Below are 15,284 nucleotides of genomic sequence, written 5' to 3' on the forward strand. Positions count from 1 at the left end.
ACACACCATTGGAAAGCAATTATACTCCAATAAAGATGTTTAAAAAAAAAACAAAAAGGAAAAAGAGGGAGAGGACTCAAATCAATAAAATCAGAAATGAAAAAGGAGAAGTTACAACAGACACCGCAGAAATACAAAGCATCCTAAGAGACTACTGCAAGCAACTTTATGCCAATAAAATGGACAACCCGGAAGAAATAGACAAATTCTTAGAAAGGTATAATCTTCCAAGACTGAACCAGGAAGAAGCAGAAAATAGGAACAGACCAATCACAAGTAATGAAATTGAAACTGTGATTAAAAATCTTCCAACACACAGAAGTCCAGGACCAGATGGCTTCACAGGTGAATTCTATCAAACATTTAGAGAAGAGCTAACACCTATCCTTCTCAAACTCTTCCAAAAAATTGCAGAGGAAGGAACACTCCCAAACTCATTCTATGAGGACACCATCACCCTGATACCAAAACCAGACAAAGACACTACAAAAAAAGAAAATTACAGACCAATATCACTGATGAATATAGATGCAAAAATCCTCAACAAAATACTAGCAAACAGAATCCAACAACACTTAAAAGCATCATACACCACGACCAAGTGGGATTTATCCCAGGGATGCAAGGATTCTTCAATATATGCAAATCAATCAATGTGATACACCATATTAACAAATTGAAGAATAAAAACCATATGCTCATCTCAATAGATGCAGAAAAAGCTTTTGACAAAATTCAACACCCATTTATGATAAAAACTCTCCAGAAAGGGGACAGAGAGGGAACCTACCTCAACATAATAAAGGCCATATATGACAAACCCACAGCAAACGTCATTCTCAGTGGTGAAAAACTGAAGGCATTTCCTCGAAGATCAGGAACGAGACAAGGATGTCCACTCTCACCACTATTATTCAACATAGTTCTGGAAGTCCTAGCCATGGCAATCAGAGAAGAAAAAGAAATAAAAGGAATACAAATTGGAAAAGAAGAAGTAAAACTGTCACTGTTTCCAGGTGACAAGATACTATACATAGAGAATCCTAAAACTGCCACCAGAAAACTGCTAGGGCTAATTAATGAATATGGTAAAGTTGCAGGATACAAAATTAATGCACAGAAATCTCTTGCATTCCTATACACTCATGATGAAAAATCTGAAAGAGAAATTAAGAAAACACTCCCATTTACCATTGCAACAAAAAGAATAAAATACCTAGGAATAAACCTACCTAGGGAGACAAAACACCTGTATGCAGAAAACTATAAGACACTGATGAAAGAAATTAAAGATGATACCAACAGATGGAGAGATATATCATGTTCTTGGATTGGGAGAATCAACATTGTGAAAATGACTATACTACCCAAAGCAATCTACAGATTCAATGCAACCCCTATCAAATTACCAATGGCATTTTTTACAGAACTAGAACAGATCATCTTAAAATTTGTATGGAGACACAAAAGACCCCTAATAGCCAAAGCAGTCTTGAGGGAAAAAATCGGAGCTGGAGGAATCAGACTCCCTGACTTCAGACTATACTACAAAGCTACAGTAATCAAGACAATACGGTACTGGCACAAAAACAGAAACATAGATCAATGGAACAAGATAGAAAGCCCAGAGATAAACCCACGCACCTATGGTCAACTAATCTATGACAAAGGAGGCAAAGATAGACAATGGAGAAAAGACAGTCTCTTCAATAAGTGGTGCTGGGGAAAATGGACAGCTACATGTAAAAGAATGAAATTAGAATACTCCCTAACACCATACACAAAAATAAACTCAAAATGGATTAGAGACCTAAATGTAAGACAGGACACCATAAAACTCTTAGAGGAAAACATAGGAAGAACACACTTTGACATAAATCACAGCAAGATCTTTTTTGATCCACCTCCTGGAGTAATGGAAATAAAAACACAAATAAACAAATGGGACCTAATGAAACTTCAAAGCTTTTGCACAGCAAAGGAAATCATAAACAAGACCAAAAGACAGCCCTCAGAATGGGAGAAAATATTTGCAAATGAAGCAACTGACAAAGGATTAATCTCCAAGATTTACAAACAGCTCATGCAGCTCAATAACAAAAAAACAAGCAACCAAATCCAAAAAATGGGAAGAAGACCTAAATAGACATTTCTCCAAAGAAGATATACAGATGGCCAACAGACACATGAAAGAATGCTCAACATCATTAATCATTAGAGAAATGCAAATCAAAACTAAAATGAGGTATCATCTCACACCGGTCACAATGGCCATCATCAAAAAATCTAAAAACAATAAATGCTGGAGAGGCTGTGGAGGAAAGGGAACACTCTTGCACTGTTGGTGGGAATGTAAATTGATACAGCCACTATGGAGAACAATATGGAGGTTCCTTAAAAAAACTGAAAATACAACTACCATATGACCCAGCAATCCCACTACTGGGCATATACCCTGAGAAAACCATAATTCAAAGAGAGTCATGTACCAAAATATTCATTGCAGCTCTATTTACAATAGCCAGGACATAGAAGCAACCTAAGTGTCCATCATCAGATGAATGGATAAAGAAGAGGTGGCACATATATACAATGGAATATTACTCAGCCATAAGAAGAAATGAAATGGAGGTATTTGTAATGAGGTGGATGGAGTTAGAGTCTGTCATACAGAGTGAAGTAAGTCAGAGAGAGAAAAACAAATACAGTATGCTAACACATATATATGGCATCGAAGGAAAATAAAAAAAAAAGGTCATGAAGAACCTAGTGGCAAGATAGGAATAAAGACACAGACCTACTAGAGAATGGACTTGAGGATATGGGGAGGGGGAGGGGTGAGATGTGACAGGGTGAGAGAGTGTCATGGACATATATACACTACCAAATGTAAAATAGATAGCTTGTGGGAATCAGCCGCATAGCACAGGGAGATCAGCTCAGTGCTTTGGGACCACCTAGAGGGGTGGGATAGGGAGGGTGGGAGGGAGGGAGATGCAAGAGGGAAGAGATATGGGAACATATGTATATGTATAACTGATTCACTTTGTTATAAAGCAGAAACTAACACACCATTGGAAAGCAATTATACTCCAATAAAGATGTTTAAAAAAAAAACAAAAAGGAAAAAGAGGGAGAGGACTCAAATCAATAAAATCAGAAATGAAAAAGGAGAAGTTACAACAGACACCGCAGAAATACAAAGCATCCTAAGAGACTACTGCAAGCAACTTTATGCCAATAAAATGGACAACCCGGAAGAAATAGACAAATTCTTAGAAAGGTATAATCTTCCAAGACTGAACCAGGAAGAAGCAGAAAATAGGAACAGACCAATCACAAGTAATGAAATTGAAACTGTGATTAAAAATCTTCCAACACACAGAAGTCCAGGACCAGATGGCTTCACAGGTGAATTCTATCAAACATTTAGAGAAGAGCTAACACCTATCCTTCTCAAACTCTTCCAAAAAATTGCAGAGGAAGGAACACTCCCAAACTCATTCTATGAGGCCACCATCACCCTGATACCAAAACCAGACAAAGACACTACAAAAAAAGAAAATTACAGACCAATATCACTGATGAATATAGATGCAAAAATCCTCAACAAAATACTAGCAAACAGAATCCAACAACACTTAAAAGCATCATACACCACGACCAAGTGGGATTTATCCCAGGGATGCAAGGATTCTTCAATATATGCAAATCAATCAATGTGATACACCATATTAACAAATTGAAGAATAAAAACCATATGCTCATCTCAATAGATGCAGAAAAAGCTTTTGACAAAATTCAACACCCATTTATGATAAAAACTCTCCAGAAAGGGGACAGAGAGGGAACCTACCTCAACATAATAAAGGCCATATATGACAAACCCACAGCAAACGTCATTCTCAGTGGTGAAAAACTGAAGGCATTTCCTCGAAGATCAGGAACGAGACAAGGATGTCCACTCTCACCACTATTATTCAACATAGTTCTGGAAGTCCTAGCCATGGCAATCAGAGAAGAAAAAGAAATAAAAGGAATACAAGTTGGAAAAGAAGAAGTAAAACTGTCACTGTTTCCAGGTGACAAGATACTATACATAGAGAATCCTAAAACTGCCACCAGAAAACTGCTAGGGCTAATTAATGAATATGGTAAAGTTGCAGGATACAAAATTAATGCACAGAAATCTCTTGCATTCCTATACACTCATGATGAAAAATCTGAAAGAGAAATTAAGAAAACACTCCCATTTGCCATTGCAACAAAAAGAATAAAATACCTAGGAATAAACCTACCTAGGGAGACAAAACACCTGTATGCAGAAAACTATAAGACACTGATGAAAGAAATTAAAGATGATACCAACAGATGGAGAGATATACCATGTTCTTGGATTGGGAGAATCAACATTGTGAAAATGACTATACTACCCAAAGCAATCTACAGATTCAATGCAACCCCTATCAAATTACCAATGGCATTTTTTACGGAACTAGAACAGATCATCTTAAAATTTGTATGGAGACACAAAAGACCCCTAATAGCCAAAGCAGTCTTGAGGGAAAAAATCGGAGCTGGAGGAATCAGACTCCCTGACTTCAGACTATACTACAAAGCTACAGTAATCAAGACAATACGGTACTGGCACAAAAACAGAAACATAGATCAATGGAACAAGATAGAAAGCCCAGAGATAAACCCACGCACCTATGGTCAACTAATCTATGACAAAGGAGGCAAAGATAGACAATGGAGAAAAGACAGTCTCTTCAATAAGTGGTGCTGGGGAAAATGGACAGCTACATGTAAAAGAATGAAATTAGAATACTCCCTAACACCATACACAAAAATAAACTCAAAATGGATTAGAGACCTAAATGTAAGACAGGACACCATAAAACTCTTAGAGGAAAACATAGGAAGAACACACTTTGACATAAATCACAGCAAGATCTTTTTTGATCCACCTCCTGGAGTAATGGAAATAAAAACACAAATAAACAAATGGGACCTAATGAAACTTCAAAGCTTTTGCACAGCAAAGGAAATCATAAACAAGACCAAAAGACAGCCCTCAGAATGGGAGAAAATATTTGCAAATGAAGCAACTGACAAAGGATTAATCTCCAAGATTTACAAACAGCTCATGCAGCTCAATAACAAAAAAACAAACAACCAAATCCAAAAAATGGGAAGAAGACCTAAATAGACATTTCTCCAAAGAAGATATACAGATGGCCAACAGACACATGAAAGAATGCTCAACATCATTAATCATTAGAGAAATGCAAATCAAAACAACAATGAGGTATCATCTCACACCGGTCACAATGGCCATCATCAAAAAATCTAGAAACAATAAATGCTAGAGAGGCTGTGGAGGAAAGGGAACACTCTTGCACTGTTGGTGGGAATGTAAATTGATACAGCCACTATGGAGAACAATATGGAGGTTCCTTAAAAAAACTGAAAATAGAACTACCATATGACCCAGCAATCCCACTACTGGGCATATACCCTGAGAAAACCATAATTCAAAGAGAGTCATGTACCAAAATATTCATTGCAGCTCTATTTACAATAGCCAGGACATAGAAGCAACCTAAGTGTCCATCATCAGATGAATGGATAAAGAAGATGTGGCACATATATACAATGGAATATTACTCAGCCATAAGAAGAAATGAAATGGAGGTATTTGTAATGAGGTGGATGGAGTTAGAGTCTGTCATACAGAGTGAAGTAAGTCAGAGAGAGAAAAACAAATACAGTATGCTAACACATATATATGGCATCGAAGGAAAATAAAAAAAAAAGGTCATGAAGAACCTACTGGCAAGATAGGAATAAAGACACAGACCTACTAGAGAATGGACTTGAGGATATGGGGAGGGGGAGGGGTGAGATGTGACATGGTGAGAGAGTGTCATGGACATATATACACTACCAAATGTAAAATAGATAGCTTGTGGGAAGCAGCCGCATAGCACAGGGAGATCAGCTCAGTGCTTTGTGACCACCTAGAGGGGTGGGATAGGGAGGGTGGGAGGGAGGGAGATGCAAGAGCGAAGAGATATGGGAACATATGTATATGTATAACTGATTCACTTTGTTATAAAGCAGAAACTAACACACCATTGGAAAGCAATTATACTCCAATAAAGATGTTTAAAAAAAAAACAAAAAGGAAAAAGAGGGAGAGGACTCAAATCAATAAAATCAGAAATGAAAAAGGAGAAGTTACAACAGACACCGCAGAAATACAAAGCATCCTAAGAGACTACTGCAAGCAACTTTATGCCAATAAAATGGACAACCTGGAAGAAATAGACAAATTCTTAGAAAGGTATAATCTTCCAAGACTGAACCAGGAAGAAGCAGAAAATAGGAACAGACCAATCACAAGTAATGAAATTGAAACTGTGATTAAAAATCTTCCAACACACAAAAGTCCAGGACCAGATGGCTTCACAGGTGAATTCTATCAAACATTTAGAGAAGAGCTAACACCTATCCTTCTCAAACTCTTCCAAAAAATTGCAGAGGAAGGAACACTCCCAAACTCATTCTATGAGGCCACCATCACCCTGATACCAAAACCAGACAAAGACACTACAAAAAAAGAAAATTACAGACCAATATCACTGATGAATATAGATGCAAAAATCCTCAACAAAATACTAGCAAACAGAATCCAACAACACTTAAAAGCATCATACACCACGACCAAGTGGGATTTATCCCAGGGATGCAAGGATTCTTCAATATATGCAAATCAATCAATGTGATACACCATATTAACAAATTGAAGAATAAAAACCATATGCTCATCTCAATAGATGCAGAAAAAGCTTTTGACAAAATTCAACACCCATTTATGATAAAAACTCTCCAGAAAGGGGACAGAGAGGGAACCTACCTCAACATAATAAAGGCCATATATGACAAACCCACAGCAAACGTCATTCTCAGTGGTGAAAAACTGAAGGCATTTCCTCGAAGATCAGGAACGAGACAAGGATGTCCACTCTCACCACTATTATTCAACATAGTTCTGGAAGTCCTAGCCATGGCAATCAGAGAAGAAAAAGAAATAAAAGGAATACAAATTGGAAAAGAAGAAGTAAAACTGTCACTGTTTCCAGGTGACAAGATACTATACATAGAGAATCCTAAAACTGCCACCAGAAAACTGCTAGGGCTAATTAATGAATATGGTAAAGTTGCAGGATACAAAATTAATGCACAGAAATCTCTTGCATTCCTATACACTCATGATGAAAAATCTGAAAGAGAAATTAAGAAAACACTCCCATTTACCATTGCAACAAAAAGAATAAAATACCTAGGAATAAACCTACCTAGGGAGACAAAACACCTGTATGCAGAAAACTATAAGACACTGATGAAAGAAATTAAAGATGATACCAACAGATGGAGAGATATACCATGTTCTTGGATTGGGAGAATCAACATTGTGAAAATGACTATACTACCCAAAGCAATCTACAGATTCAATGCAACCCCTATCAAATTACCAATGGCATTTTTTACGGAACTAGAACAGATCATCTTAAAATTTGTATGGAGACACAAAAGACCCCTAATAGCCAAAGCAGTCTTGAGGGAAAAAATCGGAGCTGGAGGAATCAGACTCCCTGACTTCAGACTATACTACAAAGCTACAGTAATCAAGACAATACGGTACTGGCACAAAAACAGAAACATAGATCAATGGAACAAGATAGAAAGCCCAGAGATAAACCCACGCACCTATGGTCAACTAATCTATGACAAAGGAGGCAAAGATAGACAATGGAGAAAAGACAGTCTCTTCAATAAGTGGTGCTGGGGAAAATGGACAGCTACATGTAAAAGAATGAAATTAGAATACTCCCTAACACCATACACAAAAATAAACTCAAAATGGATTAGAGACCTAAATGTAAGACAGGACACCATAAAACTCTTAGAGGAAAACATAGGAAGAACACACTTTGACATAAATCACAGCAAGATCTTTTTTGATCCACCTCCTGGAGTAATGGAAATAAAAACACAAATAAACAAATGGGACCTAATGAAACTTCAAAGCTTTTGCACAGCAAAGGAAATCATAAACAAGACCAAAAGACAGCCCTCAGAATGGGAGAAAATATTTGCAAATGAAGCAACTGACAAAGGATTAATCTCCAAGATTTACAAACAGCTCATGCAGCTCAATAACAAAAAAACAAGCAACCAAATCCAAAAAATGGGAAGAAGACCTAAATAGACATTTCTCCAAAGAAGATATACAGATGGCCAACAGACACATGAAAGAATGCTCAACATCATTAATCATTAGAGAAATGCAAATCAAAACTACAATGAGGTATCATCTCACACCGGTCACAATGGCCATCATCAAAAAATCTAAAAACAATAAATGCTGGAGAGGCTGTGGAGGAAAGGGAACACTCTTGCACTGTTGGTGGGAATGTAAATTGATACAGCCACTATGGAGAACAATATGGAGGTTCCTTAAAAAAACTGAAAATACAACTACCATATGACCCAGCAATCCCACTACTGGGCATATACCCTGAGAAAACCATAATTCAAAGAGAGTCATGTACCAAAATATTCATTGCAGCTCTATTTACAATAGCCAGGACATAGAAGCAACCTAAGTGTCCATCATCAGATGAATGGATAAAGAAGATGTGGCACATATATACAATGGAATATTACTCAGCCATAAGAAGAAATGAAATGGAGGTATTTGTAATGAGGTGGATGGAGTTAGAGTCTGTCATACAGAGTGAAGTAAGTCAGAGAGAGAAAAACAAATACAGTATGCTAACACATATATATGGCATCGAAGGAAAATTAAAAAAAAAGGTCATGAAGAACCTAGTGGCAAGATAGGAATAAAGACACAGACCTACTAGAGAATGGACTTGAGGATATGGGGAGGGGGAGGGGTGAGATGTGACAGGGTGAGAGAGTGTCATGGACATATATACACTACCAAATGTAAAATAGATAGCTTGTGGGAAGCAGCCGCATAGCACAGGGAGATCAGCTCAGTGCTTTGGGACCACCTAGAGGGGTGGGATAGGGAGGGTGGGAGGGAGGGAGATGCAAGAGGGAAGAGATATGGGAACATATGTATATGTATAACTGATTCACTTTGTTATAAAGCAGAAACTAACACACCATTGGAAAGCAATTATACTCCAATAAAGATGTTTAAAAAAAAAACAAAAAGGAAAAAGAGGGAGAGGACTCAAATCAATAAAATCAGAAATGAAAAAGGAGAAGTTACAACAGACACCGCAGAAATACAAAGCATCCTAAGAGACTACTGCAAGCAACTTTATGCCAATAAAATGGACAACCCGGAAGAAATAGACAAATTCTTAGAAAGGTATAATCTTCCAAGACTGAACCAGGAAGAAGCAGAAAATAGGAACAGACCAATCACAAGTAATGAAATTGAAACTGTGATTAAAAATCTTCCAACACACAGAAGTCCAGGACCAGATGGCTTCACAGGTGAATTCTATCAAACATTTAGAGAAGAGCTAACACCTATCCTTCTCAAACTCTTCCAAAAAATTGCAGAGGAAGGAACACTCCCAAAATCATTCTATGAGGCCACCATCACCCTGATACCAAAACCAGACAAAGACACTACAAAAAAAGAAAATTACAGACCAATATCACTGATGAATATAGATGCAAAAATCCTCAACAAAATACTAGCAAACAGAATCCAACAACACTTAAAAGCATCATACACCACGACCAAGTGGGATTTATCCCAGGGATGCAAGGATTCTTCAATATATGCAAATCAATCAATGTGATACACCATATTAACAAATTGAAGAATAAAAACCATATGCTCATCTCAATAGATGCAGAAAAAGCTTTTGACAAAATTCAACACCCATTTATGATAAAAACTCTCCAGAAAGGGGACAGAGAGGGAACCTACCTCAACATAATAAAGGCCATATATGACAAACCCACAGCAAACGTCATTCTCAGTGGTGAAAAACTGAAGGCATTTCCTCGAAGATCAGGAACGAGACAAGGATGTCCACTCTCACCACTATTATTCAACATAGTTCTGGAAGTCCTAGCCATGGCAATCAGAGAAGAAAAAGAAATAAAAGGAATACAAATTGGAAAAGAAGAAGTAAAACTGTCACTGTTTCCAGGTGACAAGATACTATACATAGAGAATCCTAAAACTGCCACCAGAAAACTGCTAGGGCTAATTAATGAATATGGTAAAGTTGCAGGATACAAAATTAATGCACAGAAATCTCTTGCATTCCTATACACTCATGATGAAAAATCTGAAAGAGAAATTAAGAAAACACTCCCATTTACCATTGCAACAAAAAGAATAAAATACCTAGGAATAAACCTACCTAGGGAGACAAAACACCTGTAGGCAGAAAACTATAAGACACTGATGAAAGAAATTAAAGATGATACCAACAGATGGAGAGATATACCATGTTCTTGGATTGGGAGAATCAACATTGTGAAAATGACTATACTACCCAAAGCAATCTACAGATTCAATGCAACCCCTATCAAATTACCAATGGCATTTTTTACGGAACTAGAACAGATCATCTTAAAATTTGTATGGAGACACAAAAGACCCCTAATAGCCAAAGCAGTCTTGAGGGAAAAAATCGGAGCTGGAGGAATCAGACTCCCTGACTTCAGACTATACTACAAAGCTACAGTAATCAAGACAATACGGTACTGGCACAAAAACAGAAACATAGATCAATGGAACAAGATAGAAAGCCCAGAGATAAACCCACGCACCTATGGTCAACTAATCTATGACAAAGGAGGCAAAGATAGACAATGGAGAAAAGACAGTCTCTTCAATAAGTGGTGCTGGGGAAAATGGACAGCTACATGTAAAAGAATGAAATTAGAATACTCCCTAACACCATACACAAAAATAAACTCAAAATGGATTAGAGACCTAAATGTAAGACAGGACACCATAAAACTCTTAGAGGAAAACATAGGAAGAACACACTTTGACATAAATCACAGCAAGATCTTTTTTGATCCACCTCCTGGAGTAATGGAAATAAAAACACAAATAAACAAATGGGACCTAATGAAACTTCAAAGCTTTTGCACAGCAAAGGAAATCATAAACAAGACCAAAAGACAGCCCTCAGAATGGGAGAAAATATTTGCAAATGAAGCAACTGACAAAGGATTAATCTCCAAGATTTACAAACAGCTCATGCAGCTCAATAACAAAAAAACAAACAACCAAATCCAAAAAATGGGAAGAAGACCTAAATAGACATTTCTCCAAAGAAGATATACAGATGGCCAACAGACACATGAAAGAATGCTCAACATCATTAATCATTAGAGAAATGCAAATCAAAACTACAATGAGGTATCATCTCACACCGGTCACAATAGCCATCTTCAAAAAATCTAGAAACAATAAATGCTGGAGAGGCTGTGGAGGAAAGGGAACACTCTTGCACTGTTGGTGGGAATGTAAATTGATACAGCCACTATGGAGAACAATATGGAGGTTCCTTAAAAAAACTGAAAATAGAACTACCATATGACCCAGCAATCCCACTACTGGGCATATACCCTGAGAAAACCATAATTCAAAGAGAGTCATGTACCAAAATATTCATTGCAGCTCTATTTACAATAGCCAGGACATAGAAGCAACCTAAGTGTCCATCATCAGATGAATGGATAAAGAAGATGTGGCACATATATACAATGGAATATTACTCAGCCATAAGAAGAAATGAAATGGAGGTATTTGTAATGAGGTGGATGGAGTTAGAGTCTGTCATACAGAGTGAAGTAAGTCAGAGAGAGAAAAACAAATACAGTATGCTAACACATATATATGGCATCGAAGGAAAATAAAAAAAAAAAGGTCATGAAGAACCTAGTGGCAAGATAGGAATAAAGACACAGACCTACTAGAGAATGGACTTGAGGATATGGGGAGGGGGAGGGGTGAGATGTGACATGGTGAGAGAGTGTCATGGACATATATACACTACCAAATGTAAAATAGATAGCTTGTGGGAAGCAGCCGCATAGCACAGGGAGATCAGCTCAGTGCTTTGTGACCACCTAGAGGGGTGGGATAGGGAGGGTGGGAGGGAGGGAGATGCAAGAGGGAAGAGATATGGGAACATATGTATATGTATAACTGATTCACTTTGTTATAAAGCAGAAACTAACACACCATTGGAAAGCAATTATACTCCAATAAAGATGTTTTAAAAAAAAACAAAAAGGAAAAAGAGGGAGAGGACTCAAATCAATAAAATCAGAAATGAAAAAGGAGAAGTTACAACAGACACCCAGAAATACAAAGCATCCTAAGAGACTACTGCAAGCAACTTTATGCCAATAAAATGGACAACCTGGAAGAAATAGACAAATTCTTAGAAAGGTATAATCTTCCAAGACTGAACCAGGAAGAAGCAGAAAATAGGAACAGACCAATCACAAGTAATGAAATTGAAACTGTGATTAAAAATCTTCCAACACACAAAAGTCCAGGACCAGATGGCTTCACAGGTGAATTCTATCAAACATTTAGAGAAGAGCTAACACCTATCCTTCTCAAACTCTTCCAAAAAATTGCAGAGGAAGGAACACTCCCAAACTCATTCTATGAGGCCACCATCACCCTGATACCAAAACCAGACAAAGACACTACAAAAAAAGAAAATTACAGACCAATATCACTGATGAATATAGATGCAAAAATCCTCAACAAAATACTAGCAAACAGAATCCAACAACACTTAAAAGCATCATACACCACGACCAAGTGGGATTTATCCCAGGGATGCAAGGATTCTTCAATATATGCAAATCAATCAATGTGATACACCATATTAACAAATTGAAGAATAAAAACCATATGCTCATCTCAATAGATGCAGAAAAAGCTTTTGACAAAATTCAACACCCATTTATGATAAAAACTCTCCAGAAAGGGGACAGAGAGGGAACCTACCTCAACATAATAAAGGCCATATATGACAAACCCACAGCAAACGTCATTCTCAGTGGTGAAAAACTGAAGGCATTTCCTCGAAGATCAGGAACGAGACAAGGATGTCCACTCTCACCACTATTATTCAACATAGTTCTGGAAGTCCTAGCCATGGCAATCAGAGAAGAAAAAGAAATAAAAGGAATACAAATTGGAAAAGAAGAAGTAAAACTGTCACTGTTTCCAGGTGACAAGATACTATACATAGAGAATCCTAAAACTGCCACCAGAAAACTGCTAGGGCTAATTAATGAATATGGTAAAGTTGCAGGATACAAAATTAATGCACAGAAATCTCTTGCATTCCTATACACTCATGATGAAAAATCTGAAAGAGAAATTAAGAAAACACTCCCATTTACCATTGCAACAAAAAGAATAAAATACCTAGGAATAAACCTACCTAGGGAGACAAAACACCTGTATGCAGAAAACTATAAGACACTGATGAAAGAAATTAAAGATGATACCAACAGATGGAGAGATATACCATGTTCTTGGATTGGGAGAATCAACATTGTGAAAATGACTATACTACCCAAAGCAATCTACAGATTCAATGCAACCCCTATCAAATTACCAATGGCATTTTTTACGGAACTAGAACAGATCATCTTAAAATTTGTATGGAGACACAAAAGACCCCTAATAGCCAAAGCAGTCTTGAGGGAAAAAATCGGAGCTGGAGGAATCAGACTCCCTGACTTCAGACTATACTACAAAGCTACAGTAATCAAGACAATACGGTACTGGCACAAAAACAGAAACATAGATCAATGGAACAAGATAGAAAGCCCAGAGATAAACCCACGCACCTATGGTCAACTAATCTATGACAAAGGAGGCAAAGATAGACAATGGAGAAAAGACAGTCTCTTCAATAAGTGGTGCTGGGGAAAATGGACAGCTACATGTAAAAGAATGAAATTAGAATACTCCCTAACACCATACACAAAAATAAACTCAAAATGGATTAGAGACCTAAATGTAAGACAGGACACCATAAAACTCTTAGAGGAAAACATAGGAAGAACACACTTTGACATAAATCACAGCAAGATCTTTTTTGATCCACCTCCTGGAGTAATGGAAATAAAAACACAAATAAACAAATGGGACCTAATGAAACTTCAAAGCTTTTGCACAGCAAAGGAAATCATAAACAAGACCAAAAGACAGCCCTCAGAATGGGAGAAAATATTTGCAAATGAAGCAACTGACAAAGGATTAATCTCCAAGATTTACAAACAGCTCATGCAGCTCAATAACAAAAAAACAAACAACCAAATCCAAAAAATGGGAAGAAGACCTAAATAGACATTTCTCCAAAGAAGATATACAGATGGCCAACAGACACATGAAAGAATGCTCAACATCATTAATCATTAGAGAAATGCAAATCAAAACAACAATGAGGTATCATCTCACACCGGTCACAATGGCCATCATCAAAAAATCTAGAAACAATAAATGCTAGAGAGGCTGTGGAGGAAAGGGAACACTCTTGCACTGTTGGTGGGAATGTAAATTGATACAGCCACTATGGAGAACAATATGGAGGTTCCTTAAAAAAACTGAAAATAGAACTACCATATGACCCAGCAATCCCACTACTGGGCATATACCCTGAGAAAACCATAATTCAAAGAGAGTCATGTACCAAAATATTCATTGCAGCTCTATTTACAATAGCCAGGACATAGAAGCAACCTAAGTGTCCATCATCAGATGAATGGATAAAGAAGATGTGGCACATATATACAATGGAATATTACTCAGCCATAAGAAGAAATGAAATGGAGGTATTTGTAATGAGGTGGATGGAGTTAGAGTCTGTCATACAGAGTGAAGTAAGTCAGAGAGAGAAAAACAAATACAGTATGCTAACACATATATATGGCATCGAAGGAAAATAAAAAAAAAAGGTCATGAAGAACCTACTGGCAAGATAGGAATAAAGACACAGACCTACTAGAGAATGGACTTGAGGATATGGGGAGGGGGAGGGGTGAGATGTGACATGGTGAGAGAGTGTCATGGACATATATACACTACCAAATGTAAAATAGATAGCTTGTGGGAAGCAGCCGCATAGCACAGGGAGATCAGCTCAGTGCTTTGTGACCACCTAGAGGGGTGGGATAGGGAGGGTGGGAGGGAGGGAGATGCAAGAGCGAAGAGATATGGGAAC

Source organism: Balaenoptera acutorostrata, chromosome 17 (assembly GCF_949987535.1).
Source record: "Balaenoptera acutorostrata chromosome 17, mBalAcu1.1, whole genome shotgun sequence".
In the NCBI taxonomy this organism is placed as follows: Eukaryota; Metazoa; Chordata; class Mammalia; order Artiodactyla; family Balaenopteridae; genus Balaenoptera; species Balaenoptera acutorostrata.